Genomic DNA, 27,442 nt, shown 5'->3' on the forward strand with positions numbered 1-27,442 from the left:
CTTGTAGGCCCTCCCTAAAATGTGAGAACTCTGTTGAAATCTCCCATCCCTTCACCACCTCCCCCCAACCGTGGGGTATATTACATGCCCACCCTCACAACCCGGGGCAGCCGCATCTCCGCCTGCCCACGGGCCCTGTCCCTGTGCTCTAATAAATCACCTTTTGCACCAACGACGTCTTAAGAATTCTTTCTTTAGTCGTCGGCTCCGAACCTCCGCACCCCACCGAACCTGACTTAGGTTCTAGGATTTCATCAGGCTGTATTGTGTGGGACAAAAGAACTGCAAATTTCTATTCACTTATGCTAAGTGTTTTTTAGGGTCACGTGGTCCATCACCGGGCTCTCAAATTTAAGACACATTTGTATTTTTAAATCTAGTATTTTTAAATCAACTTGGATTTTTTTTTTGTAATAAAAGGATAATCCTTATGTATACATTAGAAACTCTAAGATATCCTTACGTATATGTTAGAAACTCTAAGATATCCTAACGTATGCATTAGAAACAGGGGCTTGATAGCTTTTAATGAAATTACCTGTATCTTCTAAAACCATAAAGACAGTAGCTTATTTTTGTCCCTCTCTGAAGACTTTTTAGTTGCTTTGAAAATCAACACTTTTAAACCATGTAGGCAGGTCCAACAAGGGACTATAGCCTCAAGGTTAACTGAACCCCCGAAATTCAGGGAGAGAGTTAGGAGAAGGACAAGATGTACCTCTCTCACTGCAGGGCAGCTACAAGAAACCAGGAAATCCATCCCTGATGGATAGAAATATTTCTCGGCAAGGAAACTTCCAGAAGTAGGTTATTCTGTTGGGCGAATGGAAGTATTTTACTGGTGAGGTGGAGGTGGAGTTCTCACCTTCCTTTTGATCATGAAGATAAATCGCAAATGTGGGGTTGTAAATGTGAAAGAAATAAGTTAAAAGCAATCAGGTTAGCTCTCTGGAGTGAAGAATTAACCTTACCCAAAGAGAGGTTTAGGCTTCCCCTTGGGCTCCTGGGAAGTGATCTCTCTGCCACTGGAGTGGGTTATCTAATAAGAGTATCTCTGTTTTTCTGGAGACCTGGGACCAGATAAGCAGGGCTATGGGCCAGGTGACAATAGCTCAACCTCCGGGGGCCTGAAGACTGGTGACCAACCTGGTCTAGGTGACTGAGCCCCAAGGAAAACTCTGGACACCAAGACTCAGGCACGCTTTCCTGGCTCTCACACATTGCTGCCCAGGGGTGTGAACTCTAGTCATAGCTCTGCTGGGGGAAGACAACTGAAATTCCAAGTAGAACTTTTCTGGACGTTTCTATCCTTTTCTGCCCATGCATCTCTTCCCTTGGCTGATTGAAATCCATAGCCTTTCACGGACGAAGCTAAAACTGTACGTATTTCAGCTCTCAGTGAGTTCTGAGTCCTTCCACCGAATTTAGGGTTGGGTTTGGGGACCCTCAAACTCTGCAGCTGGTGTGAGAAGTGAGGGTGGACTTGTAAGCTGTCCCCAAATGTCACCAGGCTCTACTTGGATTGAGAGGCCAATGGCCATGTTCCCTAAACAGCCTTCCTCTCCATGATGCCTTGTTCTCTCCCTCATCACGGCCAGGTTAGTTTTCCTCAGACACATCTGAAATTTGAGTCGGGGAAGCTAGGAAGATGTCACTTATCTTCACATCCTCAGCATCCAGCACCTCCAGGAGGCATCAGGGGATGGTTGATGAAGGAGTAACTGTGGGGAGGTTGGTGGGCTCTACATCGGTATTTCCTTGGTTCCAGGCCTTCTTCTAGAGTCATTGAGTGTAATGTTGGCATTCCCTTGGGGTTACATCTTGTCCTTCTTTGGCCAATGAAGATATTTCTCTAACTGACCTAGTTAGAGAACTAGTGGGAACTAGTGGGCTTCTGGGGTTGCTGCCTCAAGTTTGGGGGAGGTCGTGGGGACATGTTTCGGTGAGTCAAAACAAAAACCCACTTAGGCTGGATTTACTGTTTTGGTAAAGTGACGAGTGTGTTTTATGTGTTTTGTGTTTTGTGTTTGTTCTTCTTTTTCTTTGCTACGGTTGCCATGGTGGACAGTTGTTACAGTGTTGGTTAAATAGGGAAAAGCTCAGAGGGATGAAGAGGTGTGTATGAATGCTGGGCTGGTTTAAGTAGCTAAGCCAACGCAGGCTTACTAGCCCCAGAATGCTATTGCTGGGCTCAGTTACATTTTCAGAGTCCAAAATAGGTAGCCAAGCTTTGCTCCACTGTCCAGGTGTGGGAGACAGCCTAGGTGCTGTTGCCTGGCTCAGGAAATGTTGGAATTTCCAAAGCATTCTGATGGTTGATGTGTCCTTATAGTGTCCTTAAAAGGCTGGGACAGATGCTGGCCCTGTCTTCAACGATGAGATGCAGACAATCGTACGGCCTTGATAGAAATGTATTTCTCAAAGCTGGCTCCCTAAAATAACTCATGGAGAAGAAGCTGTAACGCTTGTGTCTTTATCTGGAACTGTGCAAAATAAGAGAAGACCCGCGCTATGAATTTCTTTGGAATATTCCTAACCAAGGAGGCTGGGACGTATAGTGTCCAGGAATTTGGGCTCTGGGTGATGTCATGGACTTTTGACCAATAGGAACATCCTGAATAAGGGGGAATCTAAGGAAAAATAGTTATTTTCAAGCTAAGTGGAGGCTGAAATTTAGAGTAAATAGGGAGCTTCCCCAGTACTCGTAATTTACATTTTAGGCTGTGGCGGTGGGTCTATACACGCTTCCTTGAAACTCAAAATGTAAAGGGATGACTAACCCACCTCCTTCCACTTCAGTTTGTTCATTTTAAATTACCTTATAAACTATATAGTTAGATCTAATTTAGTCCTGTATATAGTGAGTATAGCGTACTATACAAATAGGAATTATTATTAGAGTTATTAGCACTTAGGAAGCCTACATTTAGCACTAAGATACATTCACTGCTGTAATAGAGAATTTATAGCCTTAACCATTAACCAAATGTAACAAAATCGTGTAGGTACAAAATGAGAAAGAAAAAGATGTACATTCCTAAACAAAGTAGCCTTGAAGGAATGGCACATAGTTAACAAAATTAATAATGAGAAATTGTTCACAGACTATTCCTTGAAAATTGCACATAACAGGGTTTTAGAGAAGTATTTTCCCTAACAAGAAATAAGGAGCACAGCAACTTTTCATTTTCTGCTGAAATCAGTCATCTCACCCTTAACATCCAGGAGAGAGAATGTTCTTTGTTGTCTCCAGGAGTAAGCATAAGGATTTAGAGTCTCATAAAAAGGCCAATATGTGTTTGGTGGGGATCGATCACTTTGCAAAAGCTGTTTAAGGGATGAGAACAAGATATCCTATCGGATCAACTGCCTGGTCCTCCACTGCCCATCGTCATGCTCACCGATAGTCCTGTCCCCCCTGAAATTCAAAGGTTTTGACTACTTTTGATATTTCATTCTTTTTTTAATAATTTTTTTTAATTTTTTATTTTTTTGACAGAGAGATCGAGAGAGAGAGCACAAGTAGGCAGAGCAGCAGGCAGAGGGAGAGGGAGAAGCAGGCTCTTTGCTGAGCAGGGAGCCTGATGTAGGGCTTGATCCCAGGACCCTGGGATCATGACCTGAGTCGAAGGCAGCCGCTTAACCGACTGAGCCTCCCAGACGCCCCTACTTTAGATATTTCTGTTTTGAGGACTCTAATAAGGGAACTGGTGACCACAGTGTTCAAATTAGATCCAAACAAGAGGATGCTAGCATAAAGAGAAAGCAGATATTCCCAAAACCTATCTGATTCACAGCAATCAAATCATTTTAAAAATGAACAGGCAGTGTTAGCCAGCTGAGGCTTGGAAACTGTCATTTGCTTCTGGGGGTGGGAGTGTGAATGGGTACAACCTTTCTGGAGGGCAACCCGGCAGCCCAGATCATAAACCTGCAAATGTTCATACTCTTTGGTGAAAAGACTCTATTTCTAGGAATATATCCTAATAAGCTATAAAAATCTATGTGGGAAAAATAGCTATAAGAATGTTTATTGTCATGTTATTTTAATTTTTAAATTTTTAAAAAGATTTTATTTATTTATCTGTCAGAGAGAGCACAAGCAGGGAGAGCAGCAGGCAGAAGGAGAAGCAGGCTCCCTGCTGAGCAAGGAGCCTGAAGCGGGCTGGATCCCAGAACCCTGGGATCACAACCTGAGCCAAAGGACAACACTCAACCAACCGAACCACCCAGGCATCCCTGTCATGTTACTTTTAATAGTGACACATTTTTAGCAACCTAAATGTCCAATGACAGGAGACTGACTATTTAAATTAGGACCTATCTCTAAAATGGAGTATCATGAAAAACGATTTAGAAAATATTTAACAATCTGGAAAGATGCCTGCAATATATTGAATGGAAAAGCAGATTCCGAAATTGGATGGTAGTGTGATCTTATTTTGTTTGTAAGTAGACTTCTGGACATGGAATTTTAGGTTTCCATAGATGTTTGAAAAAGGACTGGGAGAATGATCGCAAAATCATTTCACAGCCCTTGTAGTTGGTTGGATTCTCAAGGAATTTTCCTGTTTTTCTATTCTCGTGCTTGAAATTATTTCTACAATAAATGTGTCACTTATGTAACAAGGGGAAAAAAAGTTACTTTCAAAAACAACATCAATCCCTTAATGTGCATAAATTTAGAGCATGGGTTTGAAGCGTTCACATAACTGTGGAGAATCCTGATGAACTTGAAAAAGAGGGCCAAGCCGTTGTGTATTCTCTAGATTTCCATGGTGGGGGGTGGGGGGAAACACCTCAATTCATTACATAGATCTTGTAAAAAGCTCTTCGGTTTCCAAGGAATCTTGAATTCAGATTTTACAGTAGATCACCTCCTGCCGTCTCTAAAACTAAAGCACTTACCTGAGAGTCTAATCCACCTGGTTATAAAAATAGTCCCTTACCCAGAAATTTCCCTCCCCTTCTATAATCCCACATGTACGACTTCTAACTGGGATATTTTTCTGCCTTTTCAGTTGAAGTCATAAAGAAGTCATCAAAGAAATCACTGCTTCCCATCAAAGACAGGTCTCTCTAACACCCCAAGCCCTTCCCTTCCCCTGCTTTGTGGCTACATCTCAAATCAAATCAAATCAAATCAAATCAAAATCAAATGCCACCTCCTCCATGAAGCCCTCCCCCTCATCCCACCCCATAGCCGGCTGTATCCCCTCACTCTTAGGATTTCCTGTAGCACTTCACCAGAACTTCTCTTAAAGCTTGATTACTTTCTTAAAGATTCTCTGTCCTATGGGGCCGTGCAAGGAGACAAGAGTCAGCCTGATCGATGTCACCTCTCTTGCTGTGTGGGCAGAGACATTGTATACATCCTGGAGGCCCTGGACATATTTGCTGAATGGAGCTGGAGTTGGGGGAGGCTGGAAAGCACACAGACAGGCTTTGTGATCATCCCAGTGCACCTGAGTAAGGTACAGTCTTAGAAACGCCTCATGGACCCATGTCCTTTACCCACTAACTGCAGACCTCCCCTTGCTACTTCCTAGAAAGTTAAGTGCACTTTGAGTGGGAGGACCATTAAGACCTGGAGGGGAACATCAGTTTAGCAACAAAGAAATGAAATTTCCCTTTTGTTTCTTTCCCTGTTTACTGTTTACCCTTCCCCTGGAGCTGACCAGCTGATGCTTCCTTCTTTAATTTTAAACCCATGTCTCATTTTTTCCGTGCAGTGAAGATTGCATGCTAAATTATTGTTGCTAAAATGTTGTTCAGCCCTTGGAGTGGCTTTTATTTGTCCCGGAGTCAGCAGGGTCTCTCGCTTGTTGCTCGGTTAGGCTCTGGTTAAAAAGACAGTCTTTAGGGAGCCTGGGTGGTTCCCTTGGTTAAGTGACTGCTTTCAGCCCAGGTCATGATCCTGGAGTTCCAGGATCAAGTCCTGCACTGGGCTCCCTGCTCAGCGGGGAGCCTGCTCCTCCTACTCCCTCTGCTCCTCTGCTCCTTCTCATGCTCTCTCTCTCAAATAAATAAAATCCTTAAAAAAAGAAAAGACAGTCTTTAATAGTCTCTCTTTTCTTCTTAACCACGAAGGTCTTTTGTAGGGGTCTCAGAGGAGGGTCGTAGGCTTGCCAGAAAGACATTCTTCCATTCGAAATTAGCATTTGTTCTTAAAAAAGAAAGACTCTAACCTGTCATCAGTTGAATGTTTTCTCTTAAAAGTGATGGATTCTTACCAGGAGCGAGGAAAACCTCCTTGACACGGTGAGTCAGAGAAATGACAGAACAGAGTGGAAAAATTCCTTCCCCTGAGAACAAACACCTTCAAATACACGATGTCCCTTCCTTAACCCAAGGCCCTCCTTTTCAGCGCTCTCCCTCCTGTGACTCTCCATCCATGGCGCACTTGTCTTAAAGACAGGACACTCTGAGTTTTCTGGGTTGAAATCCACTGTTATTATCAAACTGAAGATCTTCAGGGGAAACAGGCATTCACATACGTTGCTGATGAGAAAACAAATTTGTCCAACCTCGTGGGGAAGGGAATTTGCCCAGAACTTACAGAAGCACATGTGGGCAGTGGACAGAATGTTTGTGGTCTCTCCAATGCAGAGGCTGAGATCCCAATCCTAAGGTGATGGCCTTTGGAGGTAGGCCTTTGGGAGGTGATTGGGTCAAGAGGATGGGGTCCTCGAAAAAGGGATCAGTGTCTTTATAAAAGAAACCCAGAGAGATCCCTTGTTTTGGGTTTGGATTTCCCGGTTTCCAGAACTGTGGGAACAAAATGTTCTTTCGTCTTCTGTCACAGCAGCCTGATGGTGCCAAGACAATTTGCCCTTTGCTCTAGCAATCGCATTTCTAAGAATTTACCCTGAACTGTGAAGCAAGATAAGCACAAGGTCATTCACTGTGTCTTTTTTTTTTTTTTAATAGAAAAATATTGGAAAGAACCTACATACCCATTTACTGGGTAAATGAGGAAGACCCACAACAGAGTACCATGCAGCTGGAGACACGATCGTAGGGAGGCATTCAGGACCAGACAGTGGGTGATTTCCATTACACAGGTACACGCACAATTTTATTTTTCTCATCTCAAGTGAGAAGTGCAAGAAGGAAAACAGAGAAACTGGTAAAGTTGGTTACTTCCTGAGGTGGGGCAGAGGGTAAGACTTTTCTGGGCGTACTTTTTTATCCAGTTTTGACTTATAAACCTTATAGATGCTTTACATATTCAGTGAATAAAGAGAAATCTGAAAGTCTGGGGAAAAACCAGACTCTGGAATTGAAAATAAACCGACATGGATAAACCTAAGTAATTATCAGATGGATAACATACCCACACAGAAAAAAAATTAATTCAAGGAATTTTTGAATTTCATTTCTATACCATTACTGAGATCTATCTATTCTGGGACTATAAAAAGCAAAGAAATTCTGAACTTTACTCAGTAGATGGTGTGGGTTGAATTGTGTCCCCTGAAAAGATGTGCGGAAGTCCTAGCCTCTGGTATGAAGGGGACGTGACTTGTGAAGAGGGTCTTTGCAGATGTGACGAATTTAAGATGATGTCATACTAGATTAGGGTGGGCCCTAATCCAATAGCTGGTGTCTTAGTAAGGAGAGAGAAATTTGGACACAGAGATGCAGAAACACACAGACAGGAGAACGCCATATGAATACATTGGTGGAGATCAGAATGATGCATATATTAAGATAAGGAAAGTCAAGGGTTGCCAGTAGTCCGCAGACTCTAGGAAAGAGGCATACAGACCCTCCCCTACAGCCTTCTGAGGGAGCATCGCCTTGCCATTGCTTTGATTTTGGACTTCTGGTCTCCAGAACGGAGAGAGAAAAATGTCTATTGTTTTGAAGTCGCTCCCTTTGTTGTCAGTGATGGCACAAAGTCATCGTGAAATTCTGTAACTGTGGAAAAGAGAAATATCGTACAGTGTACGGATGTTGTCAGCCAGGGTCCGCACTTTTAGCAAAGGGAGATGCCAATACAGAATGGGGCGAGTAAAGAGGAAGGCCGTGTGTTGGATTGGAGTGGAAGGCTTCCATGTGAGCACACGTGCACACACAGATTTCCTAGCTGTCAGTCCTGCGAAGGCCTCTCAGAGGCATTGACCTGCCTGTAGTAATGAGCACACACAGTGTCCAGATGTTGGCTTCTAAGTACTATTCCGCACTAACAGGAACCAGACCTCTTTGGAGAAGTAGCTGACTGCAGGTCTAGGCTATAGAAAAGTATAAGAAAGTATATAAGGTATTATGCTGTGCCAGAAAGGAAGGAAATGCTAAGAGGGAAGGGATATATCTAAAGAGACATAGTAGCCAACTTAAAGGGGGTCCTACTGGTTACATTTGTGACAGTCTGAGCATGAAGAGGAATAGGACAAAAACAAATAGTTCTAAATTAATAGAACTGAAAGAAAATAAAAAACAGACTGAAAACAAACCCATCATGAATCCATACTGATACTCAAAAACCGAGCAAAATGGATAAAAAAAAACAAAGGAGGAGTCTTCTTCATAGAAGAATATCACCTCATGTAAGCAGAAGGAACACTAGAACATTCCCATTTTGCAATTCCAAGGTAATGGTTCATTCAGGAAGGATCATTAACGGAGGTAAAAAGCCAGGTTATTAGAAAGAGCATGTTTACATGGTTTCACAGGTAACTTAACAGTTGCCAAAGGAAAAATGGTACTTTTCCTTCACAACAATCTGGCAGCTTCCAAATTAACAATCAAATTCAGCGTCAGGAAGAGTGGGCCAGCTGACATTAGTGCCTCCCGATGCGATGCAGTTGGAAACACGCGTCACCTGGATGGCATTCGTGCTAAAAATGGTTCAGCTGAATCCAATGAAGCGTCTAGCCCCGACTTTGCCTTGAAGGAACATACAGGCGGAAAAGGAACAAGTTAAAACACCGCAAAAGGAGGCAATCACCCAAATCCGCAGTGGGGGCCGTGCTGCCGTCAACAAGGCTGGATTCGGCCAAGGTCAGTCAGAAACACACAGTGGGGAGATGTTTTAGTTGACAGGAGTCTGAAGAGAGCAAAGCGACAAAGTGACTTCTTGGAACTTGGTGAAATCTTGGTTCACAGATCCCAGCCGTGAAAGCCATTTTGGGGGACCATCAGGAGAAATGAGAACAGAGATCGGATTTTAGACAGATTATGGAACGATTGTGAATTTTCTTAGCTGTGATAATGGCATTCCGATGACGTAGAGGAACAGCCTTATTCTTAGAAGCTGTACTCCGGGCTTTTTAAATGTGAAGTGTTATGATGCCTGCAGTTTTCTTTCTTATGGTTTTAGTAGAAATGGAGGAGGGAGAATGAAAGCCCAGGTGTGCAGGTTGTTGGGATTTTTTGAGTCTAGGCTGAGGATATATAGAAATTCTTTCTTTCATTTACTCTGGATGTTCAGTTTTTTTCTTTATAAAAGGTTGGGGGAAAGGAAAAATATTTAGAGAAACGGCACATTTGGTTTAGAGAAACATGGGAATGATCAAGTTTAAATGTAGTCCGATGTGAGGTGTAGAATATTGAGTTTGGGGCGGTACAAGAGCCAAGGGAAAGAAGTGGCATTTGCGGTCATCTTGGCAAATGCAGGAGCTTCGGGGTATGGGGACCCACTGGAATGTGAGCCCCACAAAGGCCGAAGTTTTGGTCCCTTATGTTCACTGCTAGACCCCCAGTTCCTGGAGCAAAGCTGGATCATGGTAAAGGCCCCCAAAACACGCACCTGCTGGAAATGAAATGTAAATAGCTCAGAGAAAAACATCTTTGTCTGATGTCTGAGGATTTTTTCATGATAGACTCCTGGTCAAAGATTAAAGCATTTTTAGTGCCTTTCACATACATTGTGAAATTCCAAATGGTTATATTGGTTTATACCCAACTAGTGTCTCCTTCTGCATTCTTTCTAATAGTCGGTATTAGAATTTTAAGCAATTTGACAATCTGATACGTGAAAAACAGCGTATTGTTCAAGTTTCCATTTCTTCCCTAGAGAAGTTTTTGGTTTGTTTGTTTGTTTGTTTGTTTTTGTGTGTGTGTGTCTGTGTGTGTGTGTGTATTTTGATTGTTTTGTATTGTTCTTTTGTGAATAATCTTTTCATGTCTTTTGCTTGTTTGCATTTGAGGATGTATATGTTTTCCTAACTGATTTAAATACAGTGTGCCATGTGGTTTATATGAACTTTAAAAAAAATGGCTCATTTTGTGGGAAAGCTCAAAGAATCAGTGAAAGCAGATGGAGGCTGAGTGGAGGGCTGTGGAGTCAGCCCTGCAGCCCCCCTCCCCAGCCCCCCTGGAAATCCTCGCTCCACTCTCCCACTGAAGATGAGCAGGGGGGACAGAGAGGAGCCTCACAGGGTCTTCTAGGCCAGCCCCTGCCTTCAGGCCGGCAAGACAGTTGTATCATGATTTTATAAAAAGACACAGAAAAGACAGCCAAGGGGGTGCCACCCCCCCACCCTGTGGGCAGGGTGGGGCTCAGGGGAGGCTCCTCAGTCCCGAACTGTTGCTGAGACTACCCCCCCGCCCATCACTATCCCCCTACCTCTGTCTGAGGCACTTTGATCTGAAACCGTCACCAGCAAAGCCAGACTTGCCTTGTCTGTCGGTTCATTCTTTTTCTCACTAACATATGATCGATTTCACCACATGCTTCCGAAAAAAATGCAAGGAAGAATAGCTGACAAATTTGTGTCAACTGCCAACTGTTCAGTAATTTATTTATTCCACAAGTGACTGTTGAGCAGCCACTATCTACAGAGCCTTAAAGACAGTCAGGCCTCAGCACCCGCTGTGACACCCAGCAAGTGCGTGGCTGGCTGTTACCTACTTTAATGACCACTGCGCGAAATCCCAAAACATTGCACAAGAAAATACTGAGAATGTGATCACCCTTCCAGGACACATGATTTCATCTTTATGGTCTCCAAAGGATTTATTTCATTGTCTTTCACAGAATAGAGGCCTTGTATAATTTTTGAAAAAAATTGCTGGGTAGGGGTACCTGGGTGGCTCAGTGGGTTAAGCCTCTGCCTTTGGCTCAGGTCATGATCTCAAGGTCCTGGGATCAAGCCCCACATCAGGCTCTCTGCTCAGTGGGGAGCCTGCTTCCTCCTCTCTCTGCCTGCCTTTCTGCCTACTTGTGATCACTGTCTGTCAAATAAATAAATAAAATCTTTTTAAAAAACTGCTGGGTAAATGATGTGTTTAAAGCTGTAAACTTATAGTTTCTTGGTTTAAAAGTTAATGAATTATGGGCATGGAAGAATGTCTGTTAGAGTCTGATCACTTTAAGGGGAAAGTTCAGTAAAAGGTGATGTCTTTAATTTTCTTTTTTTCGAGGAGGCTAGGTTTTAACAAGGGGTATCTCAGGTCAGGTTTCCTGGAGGCAAAGACTGGTGCAGATGATTTGTTAAGAAAGAGCTCCCCGGGGAGAGTGTGCTGGACCAGGGAGACAAAACAGGGAGAGGAGAGTGCCAAGCAAGAATGTGCCTTCAGGCAGAGCCCGGGTCCCGCTGCCCCGTTGGGGCTCTGGATCATAAACAGCCCCTTGGTTTGTCTCCACTGTGACAAGGAAGGTGGAGTTTTATGTTTTGGCAGCAGTCATTGCCTAAGAGCTGTGTGTGTGTGTGTGTGTGTGTGTGTGTGTGTGTGTGTGTGTGTTGGGAGAGCAGATAAACCATCAGGCATAGGGCGCATGAGAAAGAGTCAGGTGGGCTTAGAAGAACTGGATCCCAAGCATTTTGCCCAGCATCTGATGTGTTTGTGTAGAATTTACTTCCGATCCCAGTTTATAGAACGTTCCCAGTGAAGTAGTTATCTATTGCTGTGTAACAAACAGCCCCGAGACTTTGCAGCTTCCAACAATGTTTATTCTCTCATGTGGCTTCTAAGTTTCAGGAAGCCCAGGGATCAGACTCAGGGTCTCTTATGAGGCTGCAATCCAGTTGCTGGCAGGCCGGGAGGCTCCCCATCCAAGCTCATTCACATGCTGTTGGCAGGAAGCCTCTGTTTCTTGCCCCATGGGCTCTTCCCTGGGCTGCCTGATGAGTGTCCTCATAACATGGAGTGAGCGATCCCCAAGAGGGAGAGACTGATGCCCACTGCCCTCTGTGACCTTGGCTTCAATTCACAGCCATTATGTCCACCTATCAGTTAGAAATGGTCATTCAGCAGGAGGGTGTGAATACTGGGTGCTGGGGTTTGGGGGCTATCTTGGAGGTAGGCTCCCGCACGCTCCTTCAGCTTTTTGCCAGAAAAGTTCTGAGGACAACTATTGCCGCCACTCCATTTCATGCATGTGACACTCGCCAGAGCAGAAACTCCAAAGTGGACGGAGACACGGGGTCCTTCCTGCCACCCCCAGGGGCCAGCTGTGCAGGATGTCCACACATGCGTTAACCCAGCTACTTCCTGTGACCCTTGTCAGGTGGAGCAGGTCTGTACAATGAGCCACCTGGGATTTGTTCTTCTGCCTTGACCCCCACCCCCAGCCCCAATCCAGCCATCTTCTCTCTTTTGCCCACACATGGGGTCTTAGCTCTCTGACCCCAGTCGGGGGGTGACGGGCCTTCTCTTGGTAGACACGTGACTTTGCAACCTGGGAAGTTCAGACTCCTGGCATGATAATTAAACTTGGCCCAAATCGAGCTTGCTTTTATTCCTGGTGCAGAGTCAAGATCTTAATTTGGAGGTTTTATAGTTGCCTGACAGGCGGTGTCAGGATCGAGGAGACCCACAGCGCCAATTACCCTTGTGGGAGAGAAGAAAGGCAGCAGATGCTGTAACGCTCCTGTTCAGGGCACGCACGTGTACCCACAGGGTGCTGAAGGCCACATCCCTTGCTCTTTGCTCTCTCTGTAGCCCGCAAAACTCCCCCTCCCATCCGATTCCCTGTGTGCAGGGGGAGTCCCAGCAAATCATTTCTGGACAGAACAAGCCATCTCTCCCACGGATTCTCATGCTGTGTGAAGGATGGCGTGCTCTGTGGTTTTGCTCTAGTCCATGTAACAGGAAATTTGGAGCACCAGTTTTTTTTGTTTGTTTGTTTGTTTTTTGTTTTGTTTTGTTTTGTTTTTACAGCATCACTTAAAGTGAGCCCGAGGCATGATTGGAAGAAGTGTCCATGGAGGTTTTGCTGCCAGAGCAGAAGGATGGAAGGAAAGCACCCCAGAAGGGCTCTGCTGGAGACAGCATAGGGCTCCAGCAGAGGACAGGGATCTGGGCTGTGTGTGTGCTCTGTGTGGTGATTAAAGCAGACCTTGAACAATAAAGCTGAGTTGATGTTCTGAAAACCGGAAATAGGCATGTGAAGTCCAAGGACAGCACACAGGGATCGTGCTGTGTCAGAGTTGCCGAGGGACCTCGAGCTCTCCAAACTCCCATAGGCGTTTATTTACCAAGTACCTACTTTGTCACCAGCACTGTTTTAAGCGTTATCTGTACGTTTTCCTATGTATTTCACACAATGCTGCGGACGTGGGTCATACTTCTAAATTTGGAAACGTTTTAAAAATCAGTGGCATTCAGTGTGTTGTCTGGAACGCCGCTTTCTCCATCAGTAGGTATAAGTCCTAGGACTTTTGGAAGATGATCTCTCAGAGCATCTAGTACCTTTTAATGGAGCTATTGATTGCTTTCACAGTGATCACTATATTTTTCTAGTTGTAAATTACATGAAATAGTGTAATTTGCCAGATCACGTTTCAGGAGTTTTTGTTTTCTTACTTTGGCATCTTTCTGTCGGAAAGTCTCAGAAACATGATGAATTGCTTTGATCAGTCTATTTTTGAAAAGGGATTAGTGTATTTGCCTTTTGATATTGATAATTTAAATTTGAGACAGCTACTCCTATACAACCAACATGCTTGAAATGAATGAACAAACGAATGAATAAATAAGCCCAGAGGATGGCTGACATAGACCCTTTCATGAAAATTAGGAAATGGGACAAAATTCTCAGTATCCCTGCCCTCTGCTGGGGATAATCTGCCCAGAGCCAGCATCTTCTCTAAAAGAGCTTCTCTGAGTTCACCCCAAGACATGTGGTCAAGGCCACAGTCTCCTCTATGGAGCATGACTAAGGGGATTGGGGCCTGGAAGGCTTTCCAGGCAAGAATGCATCAGAACTACACAACTAAGGCCCAACAATGGGCTCCTGGACCATGGGTTTTAGGATGTTGGGGCTTTCTGGGAAGCTGCTAGGGAAAATGGTTGCTAAATATTCTCCTGACTCACCAAATAAGGAGTTTTCTGATAGAAATCAGCATTCAGAACAGTGAAGGTACTCAATAAATATTCATTAAATGAACGTATAAATGAATGGGTTCCTGCACTTTGCATGGGTGAAACATCTACCAAAATGAATGATTTTTGTTTTAGAGCAGCTAACCACAAAAGCAATTCATTCTTCCTATTAATATATGGATAACAGAACAGATCATCTATGATGGCAACTATGTTCATTTGTGGTCAGGACTGCTGTGTACAGTAGCTCAGGCTGTGCACTGCTCAACTCCAGCCTCCCTTTTACAGAGATGGCAGTGGGAATGGTGCTCTCTTGAAGTGGGCCCTGGAATAACATCCACAACTTCAAAAGAGGTACCTCATTCTGTATTCTCTGACCAGGGAGGCATGAATCCAAGTCATTCATTCATTTATTTTTTAACTGTCTTAGGCCTGGATATGACAGTGAACAAAGGTATCAGCCCAGCTTTCGAGCTAGTCATCATCTAAAAGACTAGACAAATAAGTTGTGGGGAAATTATAAATTAGGACCTATAATGGGAATATTATATGGTGCTATGAGAGCTCAAGAGAGGAGTTTCTAATACAGCCTAAAGCAGGAAGTGTGAGGATAGGTGTGGTGGATCAGAATAGAACTATCCAGGCAACATTGCAGAGAATAAGGGGGAGGGGCTGGAGTGCAGCAGGTACAAATCATTGAGATGTAATAACAGGTAATATGTGTGTTGGGTAGCAATCATTGTTCTTAACACTTTATAGGCATTAACTTTATAGATGTTAACCTGTAATGAGTTAAGCATTATTACCCCCAATATAAAGATGAGTAAACTGAGGGAAAGCAAGACTAAGTAACTTGCCTTATAAATGATGGAGATAGAGTCAAGCCTGGGTGTCTAGATGTAGAACCTGGGGATCTTTATTTTCCTTTAAGGTATTTAAATTATTTTCTTTTTTATACTCTGAAAGAATCTCAGAAGTTACAAGCCCAGGGGACCCTTGAACAACATGGGATTGAACCCATGTAGGTCTGCTTGTCTGTGGATATCTTTTATTACAATATAACAATGTGAATGTATTTTCTCTTCCTTATGATTTTCTTAGTGACATATTCTTTTTTCTAGCCTATTTGGTTGTAAGAATACAGTAGATAGTATGTATACAAAATATGTGATAATCAACTATGTTATTGATAAGACATCCAGCCAACGGTAGGCTATTTGTAGTTAATTTGGGGGGAGTCAAAAGTTAGATGTGAGTTTTTGACTGCATGGGGGTTGGTGTCCTTAACTCCTGTCTTTTTCCAGGGCCAACAATACAGTACAAAGAACTTTTTTTTGTACTTTTGGACCATTGGAGAGTCTGTTGCTGATCTAATGTGTCATTGTCCTAAAATGCTTCTTAGTGTGTGTTTTCCACAACCAATGACTAGTTCCTCTGTAACCAAAATATAAACACCCAAATCGGGAAGTCAGCTTGGATACATTAGTGGCAACTGATGTTCAGATTCCATTCAGATTTTGCCTGTTGTCCCAATAATGTCCTTTATGGCAAGAAGATCCAGTCTAGTGTTAGTCATTGCATTTTGGTGTCTGCCCTCCTTGGGTTCCATCAGTCTGGAAGTCTTGGCTCAGTTTTTGTAACCCTGACACAAAGATTTCAGGCCAGTTATTTTGTAGAATGTTTTCTTGATTTGGATTTATCTGACGTTTTCTGTGATTAGACTCAGGTTTTGCATTTTGGGCAGCTTACCTTGTGTAGTTTGGCAGCTTCTAAATCTTACAAAAACAAAATCACATTGTCTGTATTCTTCTATAACCTTCTATGACCTGTCCCAGGTTCAGAGGGAGTTGGTCACATGCTTGTATGTGCTTGACCTGTCCTTGATTTTCCTCTTTGAAGGTAGAAGGTGACTGAGGTGTGGGGAGAGGAAGGATTGATTTACCCAGCACCACATGCTGGTATGAGGGTGACCCAGGACTCAAATTCGGCTCTGAGTTTCTCTGATCTTGCCTGTGTGGGGACCCTTTTGGGCCTCTGAAGGTTAGATAGGTCGGGTCTTGAAACTCAAAGAAACAGCTTCCTGGGTCCTGATCTCACCCACTCCTTCTGCATCTTCCCTAGAGCCAGCCCGTAAGGTGAAAAATTTTAAATTAAGAATTCAAAAGAGAAGAAAATCCACAACCAGTAAGATACAGGATCATGACTAACAAAAGAAATAGAATAATTAACATTTATGCATGAAGGATAGATTGAACCAATAAAATAATTTAAGAACCAAAATTAGGTTGCTGAAAAGTTGGGGAATCAGTCAAGCAAACAAAAGGGCATATGAAGGATTATAGTTAAAATGAAATTGGAAATAAAACAATAAGTTAAAGCTAACAAACCCACAGAGGCTTAGGGATTTAAATAGTAATATAAAACAAAATGAAGGGGAAAAAAAGGTTTTGGCGTTGAAGCAGATCCAGAAGCCTTGAATTTGAATAGTGGTAATAATTATAAAAGTAAAATGTCAAAGGAAAACATTTAAAGGTGATTAAAATAGGGGGAAATTAGAAGGAAGATAAAAGGGTAAAGTATGGAATTTAAAAAATGAAAAAAATGATAGCTAAGATAAACCAGAATAACCAAAATAAAACAAAATTAACCCAAGCGGGCAATTTAAGGAGGAGGGGTCTGCAGCTTAAAACACTAACGATGTAATTATGAGTGGGTAAAACCCATGCTCCAAGCACAGTCCAAAGGCCATTATTATTATTGTTATTATTATTTTATGAGACTGACGTGCTACCTACTGCCCTAGAGGCACCTTGTTATTATTATTTTAAATATTAAAGGAAACAGCAAGTCCAAAAGGCTGCCCACTTGACCCCTTAAGAACTGAGCTCCTTACTGGATCCTGAGCCTGTCCGTCACCTCTGGGCGGGGCAGGAGGAGAAAAGTCGGGGGCCACGCCCACATCTAGCCCCGCCCCCACCACGTGCCCCGCAATCCACACCCTCAAGGTCTTGTGGGGAGGTGGAGGAACACGCCCCTTCAACTGCCCAACGGAGGAAAAAAGTTTAGAACAGCTGAGAATAAGATAGCTGTTAGAAGTCTATGAAATTAGCTGCATAAACTGTGAAACATAAGCCACAGTTATATTTGTTCTGAGACAGCGTAAAAATAGAAACAATTTCAGAGATAGAAAATTCAAACCTCTTCAGTCGCCCGACCAAGTAGCCTGAGATCCTTCAAAGGCTCTCCTGTCCTTTGTTTATGCGCCGCAGACCTGGTGGGCCACCCCGGGGCCAGTGCCCAGGTTGGGGAAAGCCAGGGAGGAAATTAATTACGAAGCTCTTTTTGCATTTTTTTTAGTGCTGAGGGCGCTGGGCCTCCTCTCTTACTGGGGGAGGTGGGAAAGTGGGTTATTTCCAAAAGGCAGGTGGGCAGGTCAACCCCTCTGTGCTGTGCAAAAGCCTTAGTCTGCACGTCCCTGGGCCCCAGCTGCGCCGGCTGCGCAGATGTGTCTTCAAGCTCTGGGTAGAAACCTCTGCCCAGGACATCTGCATTCATCCGTTCGTTCATCAGTCTCATCAGTTCTCTGCAAATACTGAGTGCTTCTGGTGTGTCAGAGAAGTGCTAGGTACTCAGGAGGGAACAAAACTTGGCATCTCCTGCTTGCAAGGACCCTGCAGTTAATGTCCCCCAGGCCACCATGACCAGCAGTGAGCGCTGATGATTCTTCCCCACCTTCTGGAAGACAGGACGTTGGTAGAGGGTGGGTGTGGCTGAAGGGTCTCTTTACTTTAGCTCCTGCCTTTTTATTTAAAAAAAAAAATAAGCTTTCAAAAAATAAACATAAAAATCAAACTTTTTATTATGGGAAATTTCAAACACATACTAAAGTAGACAGAAAGTAGAATGACCTCCCCCAAGTGGGGCTCCCTGCTCAGTGGGGGCATCTGCTTCTCCCTCTCCCTCTGCCCCTTCTCCTGTGCTCTCTCTTGGTCACTCTCTCTCTCAAATAAATAAATAAAATCTTTAAAAAAGATCCAGAAAAAAAAAAAAAACCCTCAATACCATTAACACACCTTTAAAAATTAACAGTAATTTCTTAGCATCACCAAATATCAGATCCGTGTTCAAATTCATATGATTGTTTTTGAAACTTTCCTTCCCAGAGTGTTTGAAACTGGATTCCAATGAGGTCTGTTGCAGCTGGTTAATAACCCTTTCTTGTTTTCTCCTTGCACTTTGTTGAGAAACTGGGTCATTTGTCCCATTTCCTGTTTGGATTTTGCTGAATGTATGTGCACCATGTTCTTGTACCTGTTTCTGTCTTTCCTGTGTTTCTCATAGTTCGGTAGATCTAGAAGCTGGTTACAGTGAGCCTGCTTCTATTCAGCCCCTGTCTTGCCCCAAATGAATGACTAATGGCAATCCTTGAAAATAGTTTCCTTCAATAAAGGAAACAGCCCCAAACCTGCAGTGACTCAATATTTACATCTTGCACTTACAGATTTTGTAAGGACTCTGAGACTCTCCTAGTAACAACCCAAACTGGCATTTATGAACATCCGACAAACTGCCCCCAGGATTATGGTATGTGGGACTTCTACATTTCCCTGGAAACAGGTACAGTTCCCAATATGGAAGTCATTCCTTGCCCTACATCAGCATTCAGAGACTCACAGGGCCATGCCTGAGTCTTTGGGGTCAATGAAGGGTTTCACGGCAATGACTATTCTGGAGAAGGATCCAGGATTGATAGTCACAATATTTAATGGTCAGGAGGGTCCGGCTGAACCAGCTGGAGCAGAGTTGTTTAACCAGTGAAGCTACCCCTGTCTTTTCTCTGAGTGTCAGCCCTTGGATGATTCTAATGTTTAATGCAGGTTGACCATCCATGGAATAAGGAACTCCTGCAGTTCCCCCAGCACTGCCAGGAAAAGCAAAGGTCTTTTCAGCTGGATGTTCAGTGGACAAATATTTTACGCATCAGCCTGCTCAGTTCATGCAGAAAAATTGTCCAACATGAAATTTTGTAATATAGTTTAATTTTATGCACAAATGTCCATTTATAAAAGCCTATGTTTGAGGTTTATTCTTTCTTTCATGTATATATATACATATTTATCAATTTGGTTTTTTTTTTTAAAGATTCATTTATTTATTTGACAGAGAGAGAGAGCACAAGCAGGGGAGTGGCAGGCAGAGGGAGAGGGAGAAGCAGGTTCCCCCTGAACAGGGAGTCCTCTGCAGGACTCCGTCCCAGGACCCTGGGATCATGACCTGAGCCAAAGGTAGACGCTTAACAGACTGAGCCACCCAGGTGCCCCTCAATTTGTTTTTTTATGATATGGAATGATTTCTGGGACTAGAACCCTGACTTATGACACGACATCTATAGTAAAAACCCAATGTGCAACACCTTGACTTGAGACGACTCCAAAGGGACCTATCTGACAATGGACTGGGTTAGGAGGCTCCCTGTGCCTCTGGGCTCTGCCTCCTGTGAGCAGCTTAACAAGAACACTCTCCTTCTCACAGCCAAGTTTACTTTAGGAACACCTTCATCTTCGGCAGCCTGGGGAGTGATCATGGGGTGTGGAGTTGGAGCCCCTGGATTCATGGTCTAGTTGTCTCGCTAGCTGTGCAACCTCAAACAACCTAGTTACCAACTTTTGCCGAGTCTTAGTTTTCTTGTCTGTGAAATAGGGATAACCATAAGAGAATTTAAAGAGATAGCACATGTTAAGGCCCTCAACAGTTATAGTTCCCTTTTTGTACCCCTCTGTATAGCACATCTGTCTGTGGTAATTGTACTTCCCTCTTGTCCAGCAGTACTGTGACACCCCTGTTGCTGGCATATGGAAGAAGATTTTGCAGAACACCCTTGGGTGTGTTGTGGACAATTCTAGAATCTCTGGAGGTGGACACTGACTACTAAGAAGAAGATTACAAACTCCAAAACAGCACCACTCAAGCTGCTTATAAACTGGAGGACTTGTTCTGGGTCTTTCCAAGTTTTGGGGGGACCTCAGTCTTTTAATCTACTCCAGTCTCTACAGCTCCTGCTTGCATTTTGCTGCTTCTTATCTTAAATGTGTCCCCTATGGCATTCTCTTGTGCAGGAGACCCAGACTCTACTATACTAGATATGTTTTTGAGTGCCTGGCTATCCTTCACATACATCTCACAGATAACCCGAAACATGGCTCCCACCAGTGAAATGGGAATGGCCCCATTAATCCTACCTTCTATTCTTTTAACCACTTGGTCCAGAGATAAACATCTAGCCAACCAGATTCTTTTCTTTAGAAATTCTTTCTCTGTTAGAGACCCAAAAGGAAGTATCCATTTGCTGTGGAAAACCAACCTGAAAGGTCGTTCTATCTATGGCTGCCATTTTGGGTTATGCATAAGCTGAAAAGCAGTGAGAAGAAGCTACCCTGAGGAGAGAGCAGGAGAATAGAACAGTCCATAGAGAGAAGTAGAGAGGAGTAGAGCCCACAGCCTTCAAGGAAATGAGAAAGTGACTCTGGTTCCTAATGGTTTTTCCATCCCTGTCAAGCCGGGCTTCATATCTTTTATTTGAATTCTTTGGGATTTCAGCATCCTTACAATATCCCTCTTTCACTTGAACAGGTTGAAGTAGGCTTCTGATCTTTGCAGTCAAAGTGTTCTTGACCAGGAACTAAAACAAGGATATCTACTCACAGCACTTCTATTCAACCCTGTAATGGAAGTCTTTGCCAGTGCAATAAGGCAAGAAAAAAACAAGTAGAAGGATGAAGATTGGGGAAAAAAGAACTAAAACTATCTTTACTCACAGATGGCAGGATTGTGTGCATAGAAAAAAGTCAAAGAAATATACGAGTAATTAGAACTAATAAGTGAATGTATCAAGGTCATAGGATACTAGGTGGCCATGCAAGGTCATAGGATACTAGGTGGCATAGGTACTATTGGCCATACTACCAATAAACAATTGAAAAGTGAACTTAAAAAGCACTGGCATTTAAAATAGGATAAAAAGCAAGAGATACCTAGGGACAAATATAATTAAAATATATGTAAATCCTTTGTACTAAATACTACAGATCATTGCTAGGTTAATTTAAGGAATATATAAATAAAAAGAAGTTTAGGACATGTTCATAGATTGAACAATTTACTTTTTTTAATGTTCAAGCTTCTCTTTTTTAAAAAATTTTATTTATTTATTTGATAGAGAGAGAGAGCACACATACGTGGAGCAGCAGGGTGGGGGGGAAGCAGGCTCTCTGCTGAACAGGGAGCCTGATATGGGGCTCGATCCCTAGGATCATGACCTGAGTCAAAGGCAGATGCTTAACCAGCTGAGCCGCCCAGGTGCCCCTACATTGAGCAATTTAATGTGTTAATATTAAGCTGTCAGTGATATCCAAATTTACCTATAGAGATGATGAAATCTTAACCCAAATCCTAGCAGACATTTTTTGGAGTAGAAATTGACAAACTGATTCTAAAATTTATATGGAAATGCAAAGGACTTAAAATAGCCAAGACAATCTTTAAAAAGAACAAAGTAGGAGAGCTTGCATTACCAGATTTTAAGACTTAGCATAGAGCTATAGTATTTAAGTCAGTGTGATATTGGCATAAGGAAAGACACTTAGATCAATGAAACAGGATAAAAGTCCAGAAAAGACCCACATGTCTGCAGTCAGTGGACTGGGGTGGGGGAGGGGAAGCACCAAAGCAATTCACTGGGGGAAGAGCAGATCTTTTAATAAATGATGATAGAAAAAATGATAAATGATGACAGAGCAACTTGTATGTGTACAGACCCTAGACCTAAATGGGAAAGCTAAAAGTATAAAGTTCTTATAAGAAAAACATAGGAGGGGTGCCTGGGTGGCTCAGTGGGTTAAGCCTCTGCCTTCGGCTCGGGTCATGATCTCAGGGTCCTGGGATCGAGCCCTGCATCAGGCTCTCTGCTCAGTGGGGAGCCTGCTTCCTCCTCTCTCTGCCTGCCTCTCTGCCTACTTGTGGTCTCTCTCTCTGTCAAATAAATAAATAAAATCTTTAAAAAAAAGAAAGAAAAGAAAAACATAGGAGAATATCTTTAGGACTAGTCTTCATCAAAACAAACATTTCTGATCATTAAAAGACAGGAAGATTAAAAAAGAAGCCACACTGGTAGGAGATATTTGCAATAGATATATTTGATCATGGACTTTTAGTCAAGATATGTAAAGAACTCCTACAAGTTAAAAAAAATGTTAAAATTAGGGAAAAAACTTGAACAGGAACTTCACAAGAGAAGAAACATGAAGGGCCAATAAATGTATGAAAATGTCATTAGTCATCAAGAAAGTACAAATGAGGGACGCCTGGGTGGCTCAGTGGGTTAAGCAGCTGCCTTCGGCTCAGGTCATGATCCCAGGGTCCTGGGATCGAGTCCCACGTCGGGCTCCTTGCTCGGCAGGGAGCCTGCTTCTCCCTCTGCCTCTGCCTGCCTCTTTGTCTGCCTGTGCTCGCTTGCTCTCTCTCCCTCTGTCTCTGACAAATAAATAAATAAAATCTTTAAAAAAAAAAAAAAGAAAGTACAAATGAAAACTATAGGGAGAAACCACCGTATGTTAGAACAGAGGCAGTACAAAGATTGACATTTCCCAACATTTGCCAGGACCCAGAGTGACTGGCACTTTGATATCTTGCTGGTAGGGGTGTGGAATAATACAACTGTTGTGAGAAATTATTTGGTCCTTCCTAATACTGTCAGGCATATACCTATCATAAGACTCAGCCCTTCCACTCCTGGGTACACACTTGGAGAAATAATGAGACACACCCACAGAAAGACTGTCTAAGAACGCTTGTAGTGACTTTATTTATAATGGTTGAAAACTGGAAACAGTCCAAATATCCAACAGAAAGATAAACAAATTGTGGTACTTTTCCTAGCAATAAAAAGGGCAATCTGACATACATACATCAGAAATATTATGTTCAGAAAACTAAGTCAGATACAGAGTACACACTGTGGGGTTGATTTCAAGAACCAGCAACACTAAGCTAATGGTGACAGAGGCAGAGGATAGTGACGTCTGAGAGGGTTTATACTGACTGAAGAAAAAAGGGGTCTCAGGGAGCCTCATAGGGCAATGGAAATGTTTTGTTTCTTGGTCTGGTTGATAGTGTTAAAAAGAAAACCACAGACCCAAGATGGCATCACTTAGGGTAAAGCACCAAGTCAGTAAACCAGTTCTTTTTTTTTTTTTTTTTTTTTTAAGATTTTATGTATTTATTTGTCAGAGAGAGAGAGAGAAAGCACAAGCAGGCAGAGGCAGAGAGAGAAGCAGGCTCCCTGTTGAGCAAGGAACCCCACATGGGACTCGATCCCAGGATCCTGGAATCATGACCTGAGCTGAAGGCAGTGGCTTAACCGACTGAGCCACCCAGGGGTCCCAGTAAACCAGTTCTTAACAGCTCACCTCAGTACCATTTCAACAGCCCAGGAAAATAAACTATACCCAGTCAGTCAGGAATGTTCGGATCAGCACAGATAAGGTGATCTGTCACAGGAACCCTCTTGGTCCCCTAATGGAAGATGAGGTTCTCCACCAACTAAAACCTTTGTGTCCCCAAATAAGGTGACCTCCTCTGAAATGAACTTTTTTTTTTCCTCTTTATGATATTGTGCTGTCTTGGAAAACCTCTTTATTTTGGGTCTCCCTTCAGAGCTCCCCTCTACCTGCTGGACAGGGTGCTACCCAATTCATGAATGGATGAATAAAACCGGTTAGATCTTTAAAATTATTCAGTTAAAATTTTTATTATGTAACCATGCCCAGGTGGGTGTATATAGAGATACATATTTATTGCTGTGGACAGAATTATGCCCCCCCATTAATATATTGGAGCCCCAACCCCCACATGATGGTATTTGCTGGTAGGACCTTCAGAAGATAATGGGTTTAGTTAGATGAGGTTGGGAGGGTCGGGCCTCTGGGAGGAGGAAGAGGTGGGTACTTGCTTTCTCCCTCCATCTGAGGATGACTGAGAAGGAGGCTGTCTGCAAGCCAGGCAGGGAGCCCTCCCAGTGCCTGACCGTGCTGACGTCCCGATCACCAATGTCTAGTTTCCAGAATGAGGAGAAAAGAAAGGTCTGCTGCTGGAGCACCCAGACTGTGGTATTTGTTATGGCCGCTGAGCTGACTAATACATTTGTCCTGCCCCAAATGTGTACATTTTGTTGTCACGTAAAATTTCCTTCAGTAAGTCCTTTTCAAATGACCTTGATGAAAACTGCCCATAGGGACAATGACAAAAAAAGAGGGAGAGGTTCTTTGGGGCCTGCGCGAGAGGGACACTCTACGTCGTTCTCAGCTGCTCTCAGTCTTTGTACCGTGGAGGGTTCTTTCCTTTCTTTTTCTGTCTCTGTCTCTGTTCTGTTCCATTTGGATCATGGAGCCTTTTCCACACACAAATCTAGCAGACAGAATTATTTTCCCTGCTTAGAGCAAAAGAGGAATTTCCAACAGAAGTGGAGGGCTACGGGCCCTGGGAAAGTGATGACTGAAATTTAGCAAGAGATGCTAGGACTCAACCGCAGCCCTCTGAATGAGGGGCACAGCCCCCAAAGGTGGGGACACAGGACGGGGGCCAGAGCAGGGATTACATTTCTTTACACAAATAGAGGTCTGAGACTCTGAACGCCAAGGTGCTAATGATATGAAGCGTGAGCAAGGGAAGAGAGAGAATGGATGCTTCGCATGCATGGGACACACTAATGCTACCCCAGATGTGTCTCATCAAACACACCTTGATGTATCGTGGCTCCTGTGTTCCCCAGAGAAATTAATATTTTGGTTTTTACCTTTAAAAGCAATAGCTCAAAGCCCTGGGAGCCTGATGGGCCATTGGGAGGAAGTTTTTTTTTCTCTAGAAAACTTGTCCATAACAGGTATGTTGTGACTTACCCTGCCATGGAAATCCAGTTCAGAAGATGTAATAGAAACAATGATCACAATGGGGATCCTGAGATTGACCTAAAGAAGTTTTCTAGAACCTCTGTCCTTGCTAGGCCATAAGACCAAAGTTAAGCCCAGGGCTGGCTGGCCTGGGGAGGGTGCAGACGGGAAGGGACTCCAGCCATCCTCTCCTGTCCCCACCTGCACCTGCCTGTAGCTGATGCCAGCTGCCTGGGCTGTGCGTGGATCTCAGGATCTCAGGCAGACCACACACAGCACTCTTCTGGTGACTCTTAGTTACAAGCAGACAGTCTCTTTTGCTAGGTATTTCGAAAAGCTCCCTGAACTTGCTGCAAAGTACCAGCACCCCTCTTCTCCCAGCACAGGCCTGCCACAGCTGGGAAGCCTCTACCTACCCCCTGCTCCATATCTCCTGCCCCCTGAGCTGTTTGGGCCCCAGAGTGGGGCACCTGTGGGGTTCTCTGACCAGAGTTCTGTGGAATGTGCAAAGCTCTCAAGCCACTTTATGACTCCCCAAGTTTCTTAGCCTCTTTCTGCCAAGGTCCACCTGCCCCTAGCAGGAAGCCATCTTGGGTGGCTCATAGCCAGTTCCCTTCCTTGAGGTCCACACTGGGCTCCAAGAGAACATGTGCCTCTGCCTTGCCTTTGGTGTGGTTGCCCCTCACCCCCGGCTCAGCCCTTACCCCTCCCTTCCCATGAAGCTGTCAGCCAGCTCATATCTATTTGTTTCCAGGAGCAAGCCAGGTTCTGGTCTGTGCATCCTCCAGATTTCAGAGATTTCCAAGTGGATCTCTTGACCCCGCAAAGATGGGAGATATGACATTAATTTCAGATGTCAACTTGGTTGGGCCATGATGCCTTGACATATGGTCAAATTATCTTGGCTGTTTCTGTGATGATGTTTTTTGAGACTATTTAATTGAAGGACTTTGAATACACTTTATCCTGTGGGTGGGCCTCATCCAAACAGTTGAAGGCCTTGCTAGAGCAAAGTGTAAGCTCACCGAGCAGAACAGAATTATGTAGTAATTCCCAGAGTGTCCAGCCACAAGCTCATCTAGAGGATTCTACACTCACCAAGATGCCACAATTGTGAACTGGTTCCTTACAATGAGCTCCCCACACCTGTTCCATGTCCTGCTGGTTTTGTCTTTCTGGGGATCCCCCCCTGGGAAGGAGTGGGCAGCTCACAGTTGGCCAGTCTCCTTCTCCTTACCCTCTTTTTTATATGGAAACATTTGTGTACTGGTTGGGAGATGACCACTGTCCTGGGTCCTTTTCCTTTCCCTGCTCCCAGGGCCCTTCCTCTACCTTTCTGGGACCCTTAGTAGAATGTTGGGTCCTGCTTGTCAAATATTTGTCCTGTCACTCCTGCTGATCCCTGGACGTGAGGGGTGAGCTAAGGTTGACCTCTCACGCACTGTCTCTTGGAGCTCCCAGTATAGGTGGGCAGATATTTACAGTGGTGATTTTGGCTCTTAAGCCAGAACAGAGGCGACAGGAAGCAGCTGACTTTAATATATAATTCCATGTAAGTGAATGAGGGCCTTGTTTATTTGTATATATAAATTCATTTTATTATTAAATTATATTACATATTTAAATTATTAAATTCTATATGTAAGTATATCAGATGTATAAAAATTATATATATGAATATATAAAATTAATGGCCGATGGTCAAAGTAGTATCACGAAGTAACAGGCTGCCTGTCACCTGGGTCTGGGACGAGATGCCTAGCCCGTACTTTCCCCGTACAAATACAGGAATGCTATTTTCCTGCAACCATCCAGGGATTTGTAGAAAGTATGAAGTTTCTAGGAACTTAAGGAAATAGGGAGAGACAGGTATCCAGATTTTGCTACAGCGAGACTTCCTCATAGTGTGGCTTACAAACCAGCAAAAAATTGAAACTTCCTTGGGTCAGAGATTGCTGTTGCCTCCCCATATCCATTCTCCTTTATTTCTTAGTATGACATCCATTCACCAGGGGGTGGAAACAGACCTGGTTTGAAAGAGACCTACATTTCCTAGTTTCTCTTGCACGTATAGGTGGCCACGTGACTCAGTTAATTTGGGCCAATGAGATATAAGCCTCAGTTATTGAGTGGGCTTCAGGAAGCTCCTTAATAGGAGAACAGAATAGACTGGTATGTGCCCCCACTCCCCTCTGCTTTCCTCCTTCACACTACCTGAACCGTGG

The 27,442-nt window shown here is 43.6% G+C and overlaps 1 protein-coding gene across 2 annotated transcripts in view; it reads right to left on the bottom strand.

The window, feature by feature from the left end:
• Nucleotides 1-27,442, bottom strand: part of NGEF (neuronal guanine nucleotide exchange factor) — a 100,331-nt gene that overhangs the window by 39,885 nt on the left and 33,004 nt on the right. The window lies entirely within an intron of this gene.

The sequence above is a fragment of the Mustela nigripes genome, chromosome 3, assembly GCF_022355385.1.
Source record: "Mustela nigripes isolate SB6536 chromosome 3, MUSNIG.SB6536, whole genome shotgun sequence".
NCBI classification, from domain to species: domain Eukaryota; kingdom Metazoa; phylum Chordata; class Mammalia; order Carnivora; family Mustelidae; genus Mustela; species Mustela nigripes.